Source organism: Notothenia rossii (assembly GCF_949606895.1).
Source record: "Notothenia rossii genome assembly, chromosome: 2".
In the NCBI taxonomy this organism is placed as follows: domain Eukaryota; kingdom Metazoa; phylum Chordata; class Actinopteri; order Perciformes; family Nototheniidae; genus Notothenia; species Notothenia rossii.
The window spans coordinates 76,871,677-76,890,428 of record NC_136904.1 but is presented as its reverse complement, the minus strand read 5'-3'; positions in this window follow the sequence as shown (position 1 = coordinate 76,890,428).

Here is an 18,752-nt window from a genome sequence, read left to right as displayed (position 1 = left end):
TAAAAACAAGACCATGCAGTTTCAACATCACCGCTCAGATAGATTTTCCCCAGTCAAAACCAAACAGATCATGTACAAAACCCTGCTCCACAAAATGTTTTGTGTAAAAAAACAACAAAACTCCAACAATTCACAATACATGAACGTTTTGTTGTTATTAAGGCATTCATGATCGAGACGTCAGCTTGGTAATACTGGGGGAGATTGCTGTACCTTGACAGTATCATCGGTCTGGACCCGCAGAGTTACCAGACTGGCTCTAAATCCCATTATAGTGCATATAGGGGATTGTAAGTAGTTAATATCTGTTGTTGCTACATGGCATAATTGAGACAGAAACTGTGTTGGCTCACAGGGGTGTGTCGGCATAATTGTATGATAAGGGGTATAGTCAAGATGTACCTCAAGCACAGTTGCGCAATAGCTTGGATTAAGAGTAATAAATTTGCAGTAGCTCTGTAACATACCGTCATAAATCAAGGACATTCAAATTAGCTCTTCTCATTTCCTTTAAGCGCATCTTCAATCATAGTAATGTGGTCTCCCCCCTGCCTCAAACAAGACACAATGTTGTCCCCATCCTCGTCTTCGTGCTGCAAGGCAGAAATATTAGACACACCGATGAAATCCCTGTGCTTTTTTCTCTATAGTGGAGGACAATTACATACAAAATAACCACATGTCCATATGTAACCAACAATTTCCCCATCCGTTCCTGTTTTGATAACTCAAGGCAGAAAGGTCATCCTTCACACCTTTCACCACACACACCCAGAAGAGCGATATTACATTTCAAATGTCACATTAAACAGTACTTAGACATCTACCAACCAACTGAACTTTATATAACAGTATATATCACTGTAATGGTTGAATATATTTAACTCCTATTTTATTTTTATTTTTATTCAGGGACAAATCAAATGAAACAGGTAACCCATGTTCCAAAGCGCACAAATACGATAACACACTATATAAATGGTTTTGCATTGGTGACGCATGATGCATATAACATCCAAACTGTTTTATTTCTTACCAGTTATTTAACCATACCACCAATGACAGATATCCATCTGATACAAACAGTGATCACCGTCCTATGCTGGAACATTCAGAGTGTTATGCTTTCATGAAGAGGCAGCATCCTTCATGGAAATGATTCCCCAGGAAGCTCACCTGTGCTGCCCTGTGAAAGAGGAAACGCAGTACCCAGAAGTAAAATAAAATCTAACGTATCCAACAAGAAAAGGAAGGATAATGAACTAGAAAAGTATTTACAACAAATAACCATTGAACTGGAGAATACGCCACCAACCTCGCGCATTTGTATTAATAACCTGATGAAAGCTCGGTTTTGGAGAGTCATTTATAGATTGCAGCTCTACACCCTTCTTCAAAGAGAATGAACATCAGAAAGAAGAAGTAAAAAGCAATAAAGAAAATGGGTTTACATTATGTCAGCACGATTCAGGTTACTCAAGGGCATGAGACAGAGATACTTGCTCCCTCTGTTCTTACAAACAATATACCAGCCTGTCCTCCTCCAAAAAACGACCAAATAGGTTGATTGTTCAGCAGCTTGACATGTAGTCAAGGGACGTATATTCACTAATAACCCTCTCTGGAAAATCCTAAATTGTAGGATAGTTTGGCCATTAAAATGCTTTTTGATTTGATTTCTAGTGAGAAGTGTATATTGTACTTTTAGAATTCACGTCCAGTGGACGTATAGGATCTATAGTTTGATAGATATTACGAAGATGATTTGAGGTCTCGCCAGGAGAACGTGTATAGACTGTACTACGTCTTTCCGCAGCGTCCATGTAAAGTTGGCGTCAACCCTCACGGGGTGAAAACAGTTTTCGGTCTTGAAGTATTCCCCTCACTGTCAAATGATTACACAGTGATATCTGCATTACTCTTCCACAAAAAAACATCAGTTTACCCTTATTAATTACACAACAAGGATTGGTTTAAATTTTGTACAATACTTTTGTGTTTTTAACCTTCGATTCGGAGAAACAAATAGTTTTTTCTGAGTTTAGGATGACCGAAGACACTACACTACCCATAATCCTCAGCTATCGTTTGGGACTACAACATCTGCATTGCTTGACAAACCCCGTGATTAGTCCTCAAGCTCTGTGATTGGATGTCGGAGTGGCAGTGCGCCAAGGTTATGCCAAGCTCTTTGAAATGGAATGAATCCATGTCAGACTATCCAGCGCTATATAGATAGAAGAGTTACGACAACGGAAGTCCAAAAACGGTTATCGTCACGTGGTTCATGTAGACGAGGATCGATCCCCGGAAGTTCATGGCGGGCAATGTGAATGCATTGATAACAGGAGATGGAACTACGATTTTTGGTAATTATTAGTGAATAAAGGTTTTGATTTGCAATATTTATACAACAAATCGATATGTGTATGTATTTACATCAATATCTTTAAAAAAAAAAAATAGAATTTGCTAATATTAAGTAATAATATTAGGATCAGTGTGAACAACTAGTTTACATGTTAGGCTAACAGTGCCTTGGTTAAAGAGCCTGTTGCTGTTTATAGCTTTGAATTCTTTAAAACCAATATTATCTTCTTAAACTTGTATGGTAGTCAGGAGCATCACTTTCTAATGTTTATTGATATATTTATATATATATACGTCAACTTGAACGCCAACGCAAGAAAACCACACTAACAGTCCATCTTCAAATCTACAAAGACTATCTCCAGCAGTACAGTAACGCACTCAAAGCAGCCCGGTCTAATTACTACTCAAAACTCATTCAGTCTGGCTCCAGCAACCCCAAGCGTCTGTTCTCCACCATCAGCAAACTTTTCAAACCCTGTGACAACGCCACCTCGTCCTTCACCACCGAACAGTGCAACTCCTTCCTTTCGTTTTTCCAAACCAAAATCAGCAACATTTAAAGCAATCTGACACCCTCATCAGCACCCCCCACCTCCCCTCCTGGCTCCCCCCCCTTCACCTCACAGCCCCTGTCCCACTTCTCCCCTGTGACCCCCATGCAACTGTCCCACTTCATGACTGGAATTAACTCCACCTGCACACTTGACCCAATGCCCTCCAAATGTGTTAAAGAGAGCCTCCCTGCCATCTCCCAGCTCATCGCCACCATCATTAACTCCTCCCTCAGATCTGGATCAGTTCCCCACTCTCTCAAACTGGCTGCTGTCACACCCATTCTCAAAAGACCTGGACTCACACCTGACATCATGTCCAACTTCCGGCCCATCTCAAATCTCCCCTTTCTGTCAAAAATACTTGAACGTGTCATTGCCTCACAACTAAAATCCCACCTCAGCTCCAATGACCTCTTTGAGCCATTTCAATCCGGTTTCCGATCAAAACACAGCACAGAAACAGCTCTTCTGAAAATCACAAACGACCTCCTCCTCTGCTCTGACTCCGGCAACCTGAACATCCTCATCCTCCTCGACCTCACCGCAGCATTCGACACCATCAACCACACCATCCTGCTGTCCCTCCTCGAATCATCACTCAACATCACTGACACTGCACTCTCCTGGCTGAAATCCTACCTCACCGACAGACATCAGTTTATCAACATCAACAACTGCACCTCCTCCACTGCTCCTCTGTCCCAAGGCGTCCCCCAGGGTTTGGTGCTTGGCCCCCTCCTCTTCATCCTCTACATGCTCCCCCTTGGCAAAATAATTTGTCGCCACAACCTTCAATTTCACTGCTACGCCGATGACATCCAACTTTATATCTCAACAAAAACCATCACCCCCACAACACAGTCCACTCTCACCAACTGTCTCTCAGAAATAAAAGCATGGATGCAAACAAACTATCTCCAACTGAACAGTGCCAAATCAGACATCATCATCATCGGGCCCCCATCCCGTATCAAAGACATCCAGAATTTCAACTTCACCATTGACAGCCACACTCCATCTCCCCCCCCCCTCACATCCGCAACCTCGGAGTCATTTTCGACAGTCAGCTCAAATTCAACCACCACATAAATCACATCACCAGGACCGCATTTTTCCACCTCAAAAACATTGCCCGTCTCCACCCATCACTCTCCTCCTCTGCTGCTGAAACCCTGATTCATGCATTCATTACTTCACGACTCGACTACTGCAATAGCATCCTCTACGGCATACCATCCAACCTCCTCAATAAACTCCAACATATCCAGAACTCTGCTGCCCGCCTCCTCACCCACACCCGCTCCCGAGACCACATCACTCCCATCCTCCAGAACCTCCACTGGCTCCCCGTCCGTCAAAGAATCCACTTCAAAGTCCTCCTCATTACTTACAAAGCCCTCAACAACCAGGCCCCCCCCTACCTCACAGACCTGCTGCACCGCCACACCCCTTCCCGCTGCCTCCGCTCATCAGAAGCCAACCTCCTATCCATCCCCACCCGCACCAATCACCGGACCTGGGGGGACAGAGCCTTCTCCGTCGCTGCCCCCTCCCTCTGGAACTCACTCCCACAACCCATCAGAGACTGCACCGACCTCACCACCTTCAAAAAACTCACAAAAACTCACCTCTTCAATCTGGCTTTTAATGTGTGATTGTTTTTGTATTATTTGACTTTAACTTTAACTATATATTTATTTGTTGTTCCTTTCTTTTCTTTTCTTTTCTCTTCACTATTATCTGTAAAGCGTCTTTGAGCACCTGTAAAAGCACTAACAAATTAAATCTATTATTATTATTATTATTATTTAGAGGGAGGGGTTCTAAAGGAATGCTTCAAAATTCAGATTAGATTAATTTCTACCATTTTCTTAAATTCATGGTAGTTTCAGTAATCCCATGGTAATTGAGGACACAAGTTATCTAAATGACTAATGTCATCTTTATGGCTTTCAGAAAGGACAGGAGACCGACAGGTGACTATCAAAGGACTAGCAGCAGCAGCATGATGATGATGATGATGACGATGTTAAATGTGTTGTTTTAGGAACATCCATTGCAAATACATGGAATTCAATAAAAATTGAATAGCATATCATGCAGTTTGTCTGTGCCTTTTCCTCCGTGTTGTCCTGGTTTGCTGTGCTGCCTCCTAGTCGCTTCCATGGTTTGCTGTGCTGCCTGGGGATGCTCAAATCGCTCAGAGAAAGGAGTACGAATGTACGGCTTCCCCACTGACACAGAGTGGAGGAAAAAATGGCTGGCTCAAGTCAGCAGGAGCAATTTCACGACCAACAGCAAAAAAATATGTGAGGTAATTATACACAAACACTGCATTTGCACTTTTTCACAAAACGAAAACCACACCATTGGGAAAGCTTAATGTTTTGCTTAATACAAAAAAACGGAAAGGCTTGAAAAACACTGAGAGTTGAGACTCAGGGTGCATGGTGAGGGTCTCAGTGCAGGTATTCAGGCTCCATTGAATCCCCCTCTGGTTCTTGTTCTGAAAGAGGGAGTAACAGACAGGAGAAAGGGTTATACAAACCTATATAGCACACCTATTGGATGGGAAATTGCCTTGGGGAGATAAGGTGTGGTCTTTGTTCCCAACTGAAGTTTTGGAACTTTATTATTTGTGAGTTTAACAAAGTATGACAAATGGCATCAGAAACAGATGTGATATGAATTTCTATAAAGTGGTCTCACATTCTTGGTCATATTTTATATACAGTATGTAATGAGTATAACATGTCCAGTAAATATAAAGTGTTTCCTAATACTGTGTATTCAACCACTATGGAGTATGTGGGCAGACAAAACTGAGTTGTTCTGTGTGTAAAGTAACCTCAAGTCACTCCGCAGGCACATTTTGATGCAGACCAGTTTGTCAAGAGAAAAAAGGGCAAGACTAGGCTGAGAGCAGAGGCTATACCCACCATCTTCGTGCCTGGTGTGTTGACAGAGGTCTTTGATTTCCTAAAATTGAAGGCAGATAGATTGACAGACCTTGAAAGGGAGTGTGTGTTGACTTTGGATTAAATGGCAATCACACCAAGTGTGGAGTTAGACAACATTACAGGCAAACTGTACGCTGATGTGACTTTACCAGGTCACACAGGGGTGGCAACACATGCTTGTGTGTTTATGTTGGCTGGAAACACAACCCGGTGGAAGAAAGTAGTGGCATATCATTACACTGGCAATTTTACCAATGGAACAGAGTAAAGGCCAATCATTATTGATATAATACAGAGGGCAGCATCCATAGGGCTATATGTGCCTGATGTCACCACCGACATGGGTAGCCCTAACCGAGCCATGTGGAAATCCTTTGGGTTAGACCAAAATAAAACATCGATGCCACATCAAGCAAAACCAGACAGGCAGCTTTATTTCATGCCCGATGTCCCACATCTGGTAAAATTTTTAAAAAGGGCCCTTGTCCGTGGGCAGGTCTTCATAATTCCTGAGGTCCCCATTAAGGACTTATTGACCTTTCAGGAAGGGATGGCCTTAAAAATAACTCCCCATCTTTCAGCTGCAGCCATCGAGCCAAGTCACTTTGATAAGATGAAGGTTGGTCTTGCTCTAAATGTGTTCAGTAAGGCTACAAGTGCTGGGCTGAAATACATGGTGCAGCAAGAAAACCGCCCTCTGTCCTACCTGACGACAGCGTGGTTCCTGGAGCAGGTTGATCGTTGGTTTGATCTCATGTCATCTCGCCATCCAATTACAGCCCTGAGCAGGCTCAAGATGGAGGAGTACCAAAAGGCCATCACCGTCCTCCAGAACATCGTCCATCTGTTTCGTGGGATAAAGTTAGGTCAAAAGGGAGGTTGGAAGCCTGTTCAAACAGGGGTGATAATAGCAACAACATCAATTTTGGCCATAAAAGAGGAGATGCTTACACAAGGATACAGGTTTGTGTTAACGTCAAGGTTCACACAAGACTGCCTTGAAAATACATTCAGCTGTGTGAGGTCTAAAAATCCTGTCCCAACTCCAGTGGAATTCCATCATGCACTGAGAATCATATCTGTGGGGCAGTTCCTCACCACCATCAGCTCTTGGAGCTACCAGGAAGACCACAGTAGCTTTTTGGCAGACTTCCTGGACACAGAGGAGCCAAAAATCAGTCCATCAGTCAGAGTGGAACAGCTGATGGCGGTGAACAGAGCAGCTGCACCTGACCTAACAAAAACTGAGAAATGTATTCTCTTCCATCTTGCAGGCTACATCGTCCACAAAATCATCAAGTTTGCCAGCATCTGTGAAAAATGCACAATTGCAACAGAGCACCATGATGAGAGTCCTTTTGGTGACAACAGCTTGTTAGTGGACTTGAAAGACTTCAAGGCAGGTGCTCTTTGTCGTCCCTCCCAAAAAGCCTTTGACTTCATTCACCAAATTGAGGAACTATTTAGGACCAAGACTGGTTCCTCCCTCATGCAGCTCCCCAACGCAGTGGGTGTCTTGGAGAAAGAAGCTCAGGCCCTCTCCAGCAGGCTTCCGTCATGCTGTGGAGTACAACAAAAACTCGTAAAAAGATTCATACGGCTGACGCTGAGAATTGAGGCCAAACAAATCAGAAATGACAGAAAAAAAATTAATTAAAAGATGGCCATTTTGGAAGCAAGAGCCAATCCAAAAAGGTGAAAAGGAACAACAGCAGCCAAGCTACCACATCCAGCAACCCCCAAACAGATCCATAGCTGCAATCATTTCCATTAGTCGTTGCAATGGAAATATTTGGACTAAACATTGCTCTTCCACCTGCCAGCACCCAGCTAACATCACTGCCCCTCCACCCGTAACATCACTGCCCCTCCACCTGCCAACATCACTGCCCTCCACCGGCCAGCACCCAGCCAGAGGAGCGCAAACAACAAAAACAAGCAAGGTGTCCCGTAATGTACCTGGAAGTTTGGGTTGGCAAAATGGAGTAAGAGTGGGACTTGAAAAACCTTGGTGGCTCTCTACTCATGTTGTTACAGTTGTCTTGGTTACAGCTCTCAAGTTTTTTTTTTCTCCATTTCCACATCTTTAGAAAATATGAAATAAAAAATTGAAGTGAAATCAACCTCTTCTCTGGAGAACAAACTTTGATTTCTCTGTCTTGTGAGTTTGCAGTCTTGCAGTTTTGCTCCTCCACCTGTAATATCACTGCCCCTCCACCTGCCATACAGTGGGTTACTAACAAGATTACTTATATAATACAGTGATAGAATACATGTTTAGTACAGATCTTTGATTCAGACAATAAAAACGGGAAAAAGGCTTTGGTTTTCCGTTTTTTCGTTTTAAATAAAAAATGAAAAAACGGAAAAAGGCTGGTATTTCCGTTTTTTGGCTTTTGGTTTAAATGGAAAATCAAACTGACAAAAAGTACACAGACCCTTATATCCCTGAACCTAATGTGTGAGAAAGGTGGCATTATTTGTGCCCAGAACAAAACAGTGTTCACAGTTATTTAGCAAAGACACTATTTAAATCAGTTTGGTTAAAAATTAAAGACATCAAAATGACATTTGTTTATTTATCTGGAAAGCTAACCACTGCTTGCTAGCTGGCAACTCAGTCACACTAGCTCCTGAAACTTCTCTCCCCTTTTCCTCACTGTTCTGTTTACTTCCCACCACCACACCATTTAATTGAAGGATAAAGCTTAGCTTGGGCATTATTGGTACAGTAAGTTGACACAGTGTTTTTGTATTGCTGCTGTTGTGTCCAGTTTGCAAACAATTGCTGTTTGTGAAGCAATGGTTTGTGTTTCTATTCTAATAGAGAAGGTTAAACAAAATATAATGGTTCAACAAAGCAAACGTAATCGGCTATGATAGTTTGCTTTATTCAGGAGTATCAGGCTCTATGTCCCTTGAAATGTACGCACACGTTAAACTGCATGGATTTGGTTACACATACTTGCTTATTCCAGTGTTCACATTGTTGCATTACACAAGGTCAGGAGTTTTTTATCTTGATAAAGAATTTAACACAAAGCTCTCACTGGAGCCACAATTGTGCAGGGTTTATGTTTTCTGCGCTCCAGTTAAGGCTTGCATGTGTGAAATCCCATAAATAGCATCACACACACACACACACACACACACACACACACACACACACACACACACACACACACACACACACACACACACACACACACACACACACACACACACACACACACACACACACACACACACACACACACACACACACACACAACAAAGGAACTGAGCTCCACAGCCGAGGGGACTAACTGTCAGAGGGGCTCCTACATGCATCGATGCAACCTGATGGTCCAGAACTTACATTTCTTTATGTGGGCCTTGCTGGGAACACTCTCAGATCAGCTTCAAACTGTCCTCCCCAGTTAGCAAGCAATGTTCTCTGAAAGAAAGCAGGAGACTGACAAATGAATTTGACCAACAAGGTATAGCAGAGATTGACTAAATCAATGTTTTGACTAACAGAACACTGCGTCTCCTGCCAGCGTTTTCCATCAGAGAGTGTATTGAGCGTGTACTGTGTGCATCTACACTGCATGAAACCAAAACAAGCAAATCCATGTTGGATAAAGAAGCATTTTAGACAAATAAACATAGAAATCCATATTCTTTCATTCCTTGGGCACCCACCAACTCAGATTTCCAGCACATAGAGCTAGATTGGATGAAGCATTGGTCTGTTGTAATGCTTTAGTATAGTATATGCCAGAGCAATTTATCTATGGTCAGATGGATGCCATGGCCCCAGGCGCCATTCCTATGAGACCACACTCTATTTGAAGCAAACTTATCCTGCTTGTCACCATCCTCTCGGTACATTCAGAATATTTTTCCACCCCAGCTCATGTGATGTGTTTCTCAGGAATAGGAGCATGAATAAATGATTGATGCCAGACTTTATTCTGTATGTAGTTACCAGGCTTAATGATGTTGCCTCCAATTGAGTTTGAACAGAAGACTAACCTGCATTGACTGGGCACATACATTTGGAAAAATAAGCCATTTTGCACAAAGCCCCAATGTAAGACATATTCTGTCCTTCAGTGAAATATTGAGGGTCAAGAAAAAAACTAAATGGTAAATGTTTTTCAGCACTTTTGCTATTTTCATGTTGCATGCATTCTTCACACAACAATCAATGTATGAACAAGATACAACATTTCGATTTTTTCCAAGCCACAAGTCTGAAATAAAAACCTTTTTGAGAGCTCCAGAATGTAATAAACAATTTGCATATTTGTATAACTTGTTATGAGAACAACAAACATCAAACCCACTCTAACAGATGGATGTTTTCAGCTCCTGGAACATTAAATATTTGTGCTAAGAGCCGAGCAAAGTGAATTATAAAAAAATCTCAACTCCTACAAAGTCGCATAGGGTTTCAAATAAACATCGTATAAAGGATGATATATTATTATTTTCATGCAATATTGAAAACAAAGCTCACTTAATTTTCACGGAGCACCTTGTTCAAATCTCATTGCAAGGTGGTAAAATAAAATTGGGTAACGTTGGTCCAAACGTCCAAACCTAAGTTTACCTTCTACATAGGGGATACACTTTTGCCTAAATTAGGTTACCTCGTCTGATCATTGTTTCAACCATAATGTTAGCTCACGTCCCTGGCTTCTTAAATAGTTTTTCTAGTTATCAGCTGTTTATTTTTTAGGTTAATCTTCAACCTTTTCTCCCTGAGCCACAGGATTATTGCCTGCCTGCCTGCCAGTAAATGTCTCTTATTCAGCAACCCGACCCAACGCTCGCTATGCTTTACAAATTCCTTCACAAATATCTCAATCTCAATTGATATTACCAGCCTACGAAGTTCTCAACCAGGGCCCTGTACTCCTGCTTATTGTCATCTGTGATGCAGCTGACAATGGAGGAGTCGTCAGAGAACTTCGGTAGGTGGCATGAGCCGGAGTTGAAGCGGAAGTCGGAGGTGTAGAGGGTGAACAAAAATGGTGACAACACAGTTCCTTGGGGGCTCTGGTGTTGCTCAGCAGCACATCAGACATGCTGCCCTGTAGTCTGACATACTGAGGTCTGCTGGTGAGGTAGTCTGTGATCCAGGCCACCATGCTGTGATCCACCTGCATCACTGACAGCTTCTCAGCTAGCAGGTGTTGCTGGATCGTGTTGAAGGCGCTGGAGAAGTCGAAGAACAGAATTCTTAGTGAGCTGTGCGGCTTCTCCAGCTGTGTGTAGGCTTTGTGGAGCATGTAGATGATAGCATCCTTTAAACCAATGTTTTCCTGGTAGGCAAACTGTAGAGGGTCCATGGAGACACACACGAGGGGTTTGAGGTGCTGCAGAATCAGTCTCTCAAAGATCTTCATGACGTGTGAAGTCAGAGCAACAGGCGTGTAGTCTGCTGGAGTGCTGAGGCATGTATATTTGGGCACGGGGACAATGCAGGAGGACTTCCAGATGTCCGGCACCTTCATCAGCTTCAAGGAGAGACTGAAACGATAACGGGTCCCAAGGTGGATAGCACGGCATACGCAAGGCTCTGGGGGGTCCAACGGCTCCGTGTGTATGCCCTATACGCAGTGCTTGAATTGGGCCGGTACTCACCGGTACGCAGTACCGGCACTTCTGATTTTTACCCATGTGGTACCGGCACTTCTTACTGAGTACCGGCAATATACGTATATATTGTAAACGCAACGCAGCGCAAATGTGGGTCTGACTCTGCCTCACAGAGGGTGACTGGCTGTCTACATGACGTGGCCTGCCGACATTGCCACTTTCATACAGATCATACTAATGCCCTCGATTGGTCTCAATGTGTCATTCAAGCTCGGGAGGGTGTGTGTTGGTGTATGTGTGGCGCGAGCGAGCGAGAAAGCGCGCGCACCGGTTACGTGTATTGTTGTTAGCATCTGGTGCTAGCTAGCTGCGCTAACGGATATAAGGAGCTTTTTCAACAACAAGGTGGAGGGAGAGTCCTTTGCTGTCAGACTGAGAGGCTGAAAACTACAGCTCTGGTGAGGTAAATTACTCTCTGAGTCTTTAGATAGTTAACTTAGTTTAAGTTATCTCAGTGGGTCTCAAACGGTTCGGTCACCATTTATGTAAACACATATTTCCATTTGAGGGGGTAGTGATTAGTAAAATATGCATGAATAATACAAACAAAATGTTAACTAGGTGAAAAAAGGTAAGATAAACTTGTTGAGAGCTAAAACTAGTCTTTGCTGTTGCCTCAAAGAGGATCAGGGGGAGAGGAGGGAGACAGGAGAGGCCGATTCAGGAGCCCAGACACACTCACAACTATAAATGAACCAAAAACAAATAAATAAACAAGTTTCAATGTTTTTTCATATTGGATATTGTATGTTATTGGTTATGGCCATGTACTTATGATTTTATGATTATTTAAATGTATACATTTTTGTTTCATATGGGTGTAGTCTCTTTATTTCCCCCTCAAACTGCAGCAGATCGATGCATTTAACTCCAACATTTTAAAAAAAATCTTACCGGGGGAGCATGCCCCCGGACCACCCTATAGGATTTGAGGCCCGGCCCCACTGTTCCCAAATAGATTTGCAATTTTTTTTTAAATAGTAACCCATCTCCATATGTTTCTTTTTGGGTAGTAGATTTAAACTAGAGGGCTATCACTTTGTGCAGCAACGCCATTGACAAATAAATCCAGCAAAATGGCACAAAATTCTGGTAGTGGCCTCAGGGACGAGGAGTCATTTAACCAGCCAGTAGGAGTCAAGCTTTACTTTCTTTTATATCCATAAAGAAAAAGTAAATCTGTTTACAGTTGTTTCATTATGGATGTTGAGATGTATCCATATATCTCTTCATTTTGCTCTCAAAGTGCACCAGATTGATGCATCTACCTTCAATATTTAAAAAAAAATGTTCCCGGGGGAGCATGCCCCCGGACCCCCCTAGACTAGAGGGTGTCAGGTCCACTCCCCACTTATAAAAATAGCACTTTACCACTGCACCCCCTCTAATCTCAGATGCACCGAGTCATTTTGTTTAAGTACAGTGAGCCTTTCTAAAATATACAGTAAAGAGACAAACCCACCAGCATTATAGGATATACTATGACTTTGTGCCAAATACTTGTTGCTGATTTAGAGTACTGGCACCTTTTTTATTCCAATTCAAGCACTGCCTATACGATCATTTTCTGATAATGACGACGCAATAGCCCCGCCTCTCCCCACCTCTGCTGCTCACCTCTGCTGCTCACCCCCGCGTCAAAGTAAATTGCACACTGAATTCAGATTATTTATCTTTCTCTCGATATGGACATAAACGTGAGTGAAGTCTAATCTGACAGGACGGAGACACGCAGCTCTGCTCACCTGCAGCTCCTCCCGCTGTGATGCAGCGGTGAACGGAGCAAAACACACACTTCAAGTCAGATCATCGCCCTTAGCTATTTTAATTACCTCTCAAACTACCTAAACTAGTTATAAATATGTTTATTTGTTACTGTCGGCCGGGTCACTCATTGCTGGGTCAGCTGCTGCATGAGACAGACACTGAGGCTGTCCGAAGAGAGGGAGGAAAAAGAGAGGCTCCTTGTATTTTATTATTATATTATATAGATTCGTTATTCATTTGTTTTAAAGCTCAATAAATAGCAAAGAAGACCTTTGACCGGCACTTTTATAGTTTTGTCCGGAAGATTTAAACTTTAATACACGTTGACTGGCGAAAAACTCTGCCCGGTTCCCTCGGCCCCCACCGCGGAGAATAAACAGAAGGGCAACCATGACAACCATGCTTCTTCGCTGCTTTTGTGGAGGAAGTTACAGCGCCACGTACAGGCTCCTGCATATGTACTGCAGCTTCTCCAGCGGTTGGAGCTAAACAGAGCTGTCTCGTGTGGACAGACACTATCCGGTGAATATTGCGTGTGGACGGAAGCTTTTTTGTGATTGCGTTAATCCTATGCGTTTAGCCGTATGCGTCCTCGTGTGGCCGGGGCTTGAAGAGGTGCTGAAAAACTCCTGCTAATTGACCGGCACACGCCTTGAGCACTCGGGGTTGGTGTTGTATGGCGCCCTTGCCTTCCTCACGTTGATCTTCGAGAGCTGATTCCTAAAGGCCGCTACACACCAACCTGAGACCAAAGAACGCGTACCAAAGGCGTCCCGCCTTTATGTCCGCTACGTCGCATGCGTCGGCTACGCCGCCCGCCTACGCCGCCCGCCTACGAACACACCGCAAAGACTTCAGTCGACGAGTGGCAATAACTGTCCTTACTAGTAGGCAGCGGTAGTGTGTATTCGTCATTCAAAAGAGGCAACAGCCAATCAGAGTGATTTCTTTGGCCGATTCAACATGTTGAATGTTGAATCGGCCGCGGGAGGTGTGAAAATGGTGTGAAAATGTGCCGTAAAGCAACGACGGTGCGGGACACACCAACCTGAGTAAGGCGCCGCGATTGTCCGGTGGTGATTATTAGGGGTGTGAAACTGCTGGAAGTAGCTGATGCCCCCCCTGGAGTGGTGTTGGGTGTGTTTGGAGAAGAAGGGGGAGTAGTGGTGCCAGGGTTTGGGAACCCCTGATATCCTGTTGAGCTGGAGATGGGATGGTCAAACCTGTTGAAGAACAGGTTTAGCTCATTCGCACCTTCAGGGGTCCCTTGCACAGCCGTGCTTGATTGTTTGTACCCTGTGATTTTTCTCACCCCTCCCCACACCTCTCGAGAGCTATTGGCTTCCAGACGACTCTCCAACTTGTTACTGTATTTCTCCTTGGCTGCCCGTAGCTCTTTTTTCAGATCCTTCTGTACAGTTTTAGCTTTCTCAGTGTCTCGAGATGAAAGCCCTCTTCTTCCTGTTCAAGAGGGATGTATCTTCTTAATCTGTAGCCCTATTAATCTTTCTTTAAGATCATCTTGGCAAAATCACAGACTAGCAGGAGACAAAACAAAACTATAGAACTGCCTTTCACCTTCATCGCTAAAAGTAATGAGGCATGATTCAAAGGACTTATAAATTCATCAGGTACAATATAATCATCCTTTGATGAGGTGTTTACCAGAGGCAGATGTTCATTATGAAGTCTCTATAATTTGGGGACACAGGGCTGTGTTTTACGTTTGTTGGTTAGATACCTATGATCTGTTTTCTAAATTGCCTTAAAGGCATAAAGTTAAATGCTATGTTAATGCGAAACAATAAAGCTCATACAATGTAGAAGGTATATCCTTGGACAAGATGTTTGTTATTTATTTTAAACAAGAAGTATTTTCATTTTATAACGTAAACATCTCAATTATACGGTTAAACCTGCAGCATGTGAATGACTCGTCATTAAAAAAAAATATAAAAACCATTATCATAAAGAAATCTCTTTAATACGGTAATTTATTTGCAATCAGGACCCATCAGACAAAGTAACTGCACATTAATCATCAGAGAAAATCACAAACATCATTAAAAAGATTAAAGCTAAATATTTAATATAATCTGAAATACTGAGTTGTTGACAATAGTCAATTGTGTTAATAGCATGGAGAAATACACCATGTTAATATTAGGTAACAGGGGTACAAAATAAATTGCACAAAACAAAAGAGAAAAAAACCTCTTAACCTTCCTCAGGGTAGAGGACAATGATGCTCTTGAATACAATTAAGTAGCGCATGCGGTGTGCCTGAGAGCAGAATGGAGCTCTTGAATAAAATATTGATATCTAGACAGCCACAGCAGAGCTACTCGTATATAGTTCTGTGTTCGGATTGTTCAAAGTATTGAGACATACTCTATTGAGACTGATTCAGTTAGAAACGAATTGAATTTTTAAATACTTCTATCGAGGAGTAAGCGAACAAAGACGACCGTTCTAAATCATTGCCAATTCAGCAGAGGGTGAAGAGGCTTGATAAACAGCCTTCCATAACAACCTTTAAATAGCTACACAAAGACAATGTCTATTTCCATAACCATCAGGATTGTCACTGGCTACCGCCGTTTCAAATTATGATGGATCTGGGGCTGAATAATTGACGAAGAGTGACGCCCGCCCCCACCCTCTATCTTTACTTTACTTTCTTATTGGACATGATGACATGTGTCTTCTCATCCCTAAAAATCATCTCCGCTATACCAGAACAATCACATTGTAGCACATTTTAACCTAAAATCATGCAACTTTAACTTTAAGAAAAAAGAAACACAGAAAATGAACACTGTCGTATAAAACGGTTTAATACAACCATATTACATCGACCGTTGTAATATGTATGACCTGTCATATTTTAAGGCGTGATGCTTGCTGGTTAGAATTCCCTGGCCATGGGGGAAAGAAACTGTTAAAGTAATGGTCAAGCTCAAAGTAGATCCCTTGTCCCCTCCAGACAGACTCTGAAGCAATAGAGGAAGTAGGGAGCCATCAGACTACACAGGGGGTCACTGTCCAGAGCACTGGTGCAAAGCGTTAATTGCTGAATCTGAGTGCATATCTAGGACCTCTGCAGTGGCAGTAATTGGGAAGGAAGGCCTGCTGACAAGGCAGTAGAAACTTTGTGAAAGGACTAATGGCCGGGAAACTCACCCAAACATTAGTAGGAATAACAACCTTCACTACACAAGGGGGAAATTGAAGCTAGATTTTGTGCTGACTTGACATGACAGTTATAACAAAGCAGAGACTTGCTGAGTACATTGTTTTTAGTTACATCTGTATTGGTTCAACCAACCACACTGTTTGTATCTGGGAACATCTGAGTGACAGGTGCTGTTCATATGAGAGCATGTACATTATCTTGTTACAATGTACCGAGTTGTTACAATCCAGTTCCTAGAGATATCAAATACCTTAAAAAGACACCTGATGATGGATTTAACAAGCAACACATGCAGGTATAAGCATACATCTTTACAAACAACATACCCATTGAAAGAAAATTCTCTCTAAATAAAACACTCAGCTGAACAGTCTCTGATAACCACAAACGCACTCCCAAAGTGATTTACCCAACGATCAGTCCATTCTTCTGTAATTCTTCCGTTCTACAGGGACTGATGTCGACTAATATGACATATTGAATGTGCAACAAACTGATATTTAAATGGTTTGCACTTGCATGATTTGTTTACGACATGAAAACCAACCCATTTGGCCAAAAATGACAGTGATTGCAAAACGTTTCTATCATCTTTCACTTGCATTGTCATTTCCGGGATGTATTCCTGCTCATTCTGGCATGTCTTTTATGGACAAATAAATCACACTGTCACTATTCCTGGAATTGTACAAGCACTTTCTCCTTGAACTAGCAAGGTTGTAAAAAACAAATGTACCACTTCCCTCAGAATGGGGTGCCAATAGTCATTCCTCAATCGGTTTTGTTTATTGAATTTTAAGCTTGTGTTTTAAAGTCATGTTTCCAGCAGTATACATTCTCATGCTTTTATTTGAAATAGTGAAATAATGACATTGTAATCAAATTAAATAAGTGCTACTATTATAATTTTAGCAGTTCATATCGGTGAAATATTGTTGTCTACATCAAGAGTGATATGTTGACTTTCATTTTCCCAATCCTTGGTCAAACATTCATTAAGCGGCTTCAATCACATGAACCTTTTATTCCTTAAATTGACTTGTTCAGTCAAATGCATCAAACAAAAGAGCTTGGTTTTGGAATACGTCATCTTGTTATACTGTGCATGTGGGACATTTGTCTGCAGATGGTAGTATGTTTCCACGCTTGCATACATCTGGCCACTACAAGTTAGTAGAGTTTGGGTAGTTATCATAATTGTTAAACACATATCCAATCAACAGGTACAATATGTCTTTCTTACATGAATACATACAAAAAACACACCAACATTGTGTTTAAAAATCAGAGTACATCTTGATATCCCGTTTTATGGTAAAAAAATAAAACTGTCAATTTCCTATAATTATCATTGATAAAACATTGCCCCACCACAGGTGTCAAGTTTAATCTGTAGCTTAAAGGTGGGGTATGACATTTATTTCAGAAACACTTTTTGTTATATTCCATGGAATGCTCTTAACATCCCGATAGCAATGAATATATTAAATGCTTTGACAATAAATACATAAAAAATGTAATCTGTGGAAGCCGTAGCGCTGTAAAAAGCACGACCAATCATTTTAGCCAGCCCAGCTAAAATAACTGGATGGCCTACCTGCCTGTCAGCCTTCCATCTGTGCACAAACTTATCTTGTGCCCTCATTGGTCATGTGCGCGTTTGTGTGTGTCGGAGGAGGGGCTCTGTAAGGAAGTGGCAGATTTTTTCCAGTTGTGTATTTTCTAATTCTAGCATATTCGAGCTGGTTTCTCCAAAATTACATACCCCACCTTTAACCTCAAAGTCAAACACTTTTTTCAAAATATTTTTTTGCAGGTTGTCAAATGTGAATGTGATGCCTTCAGATGCAATAAGATGAAACGCGATTTTCTCTTTGCTTAACGCTTAGTTGGGAGAAGAGTTACCAAGGTTAGCCTAGTCTTGCGTTACCGCTCTCTCCATAAAAACACAACATCATCACAGAGACGTTTTGCCGTGTGTCAAATGAATGCAGCTTAAGAATCAAGAGTATGTGGATGTTAGTTTTGATTCTGCTGCTCTCTTACTTGTTTGTCAGTTTGAAACTGGCCCAAGGCAACAACTTGCCTTTAATAACACAGTGATGTGGTAAATTGAGCCCCGAAGGGCAGTGGACAATAAGTGTGTGCATGTTTTCTTTGCTTGAATGTGTTCTCTAAGATGCCTTGCCATGGGCGTCTGTCCCACAGTATGACAGCGCCTTTCATAATGCACCAATGACTATTTGTGACATT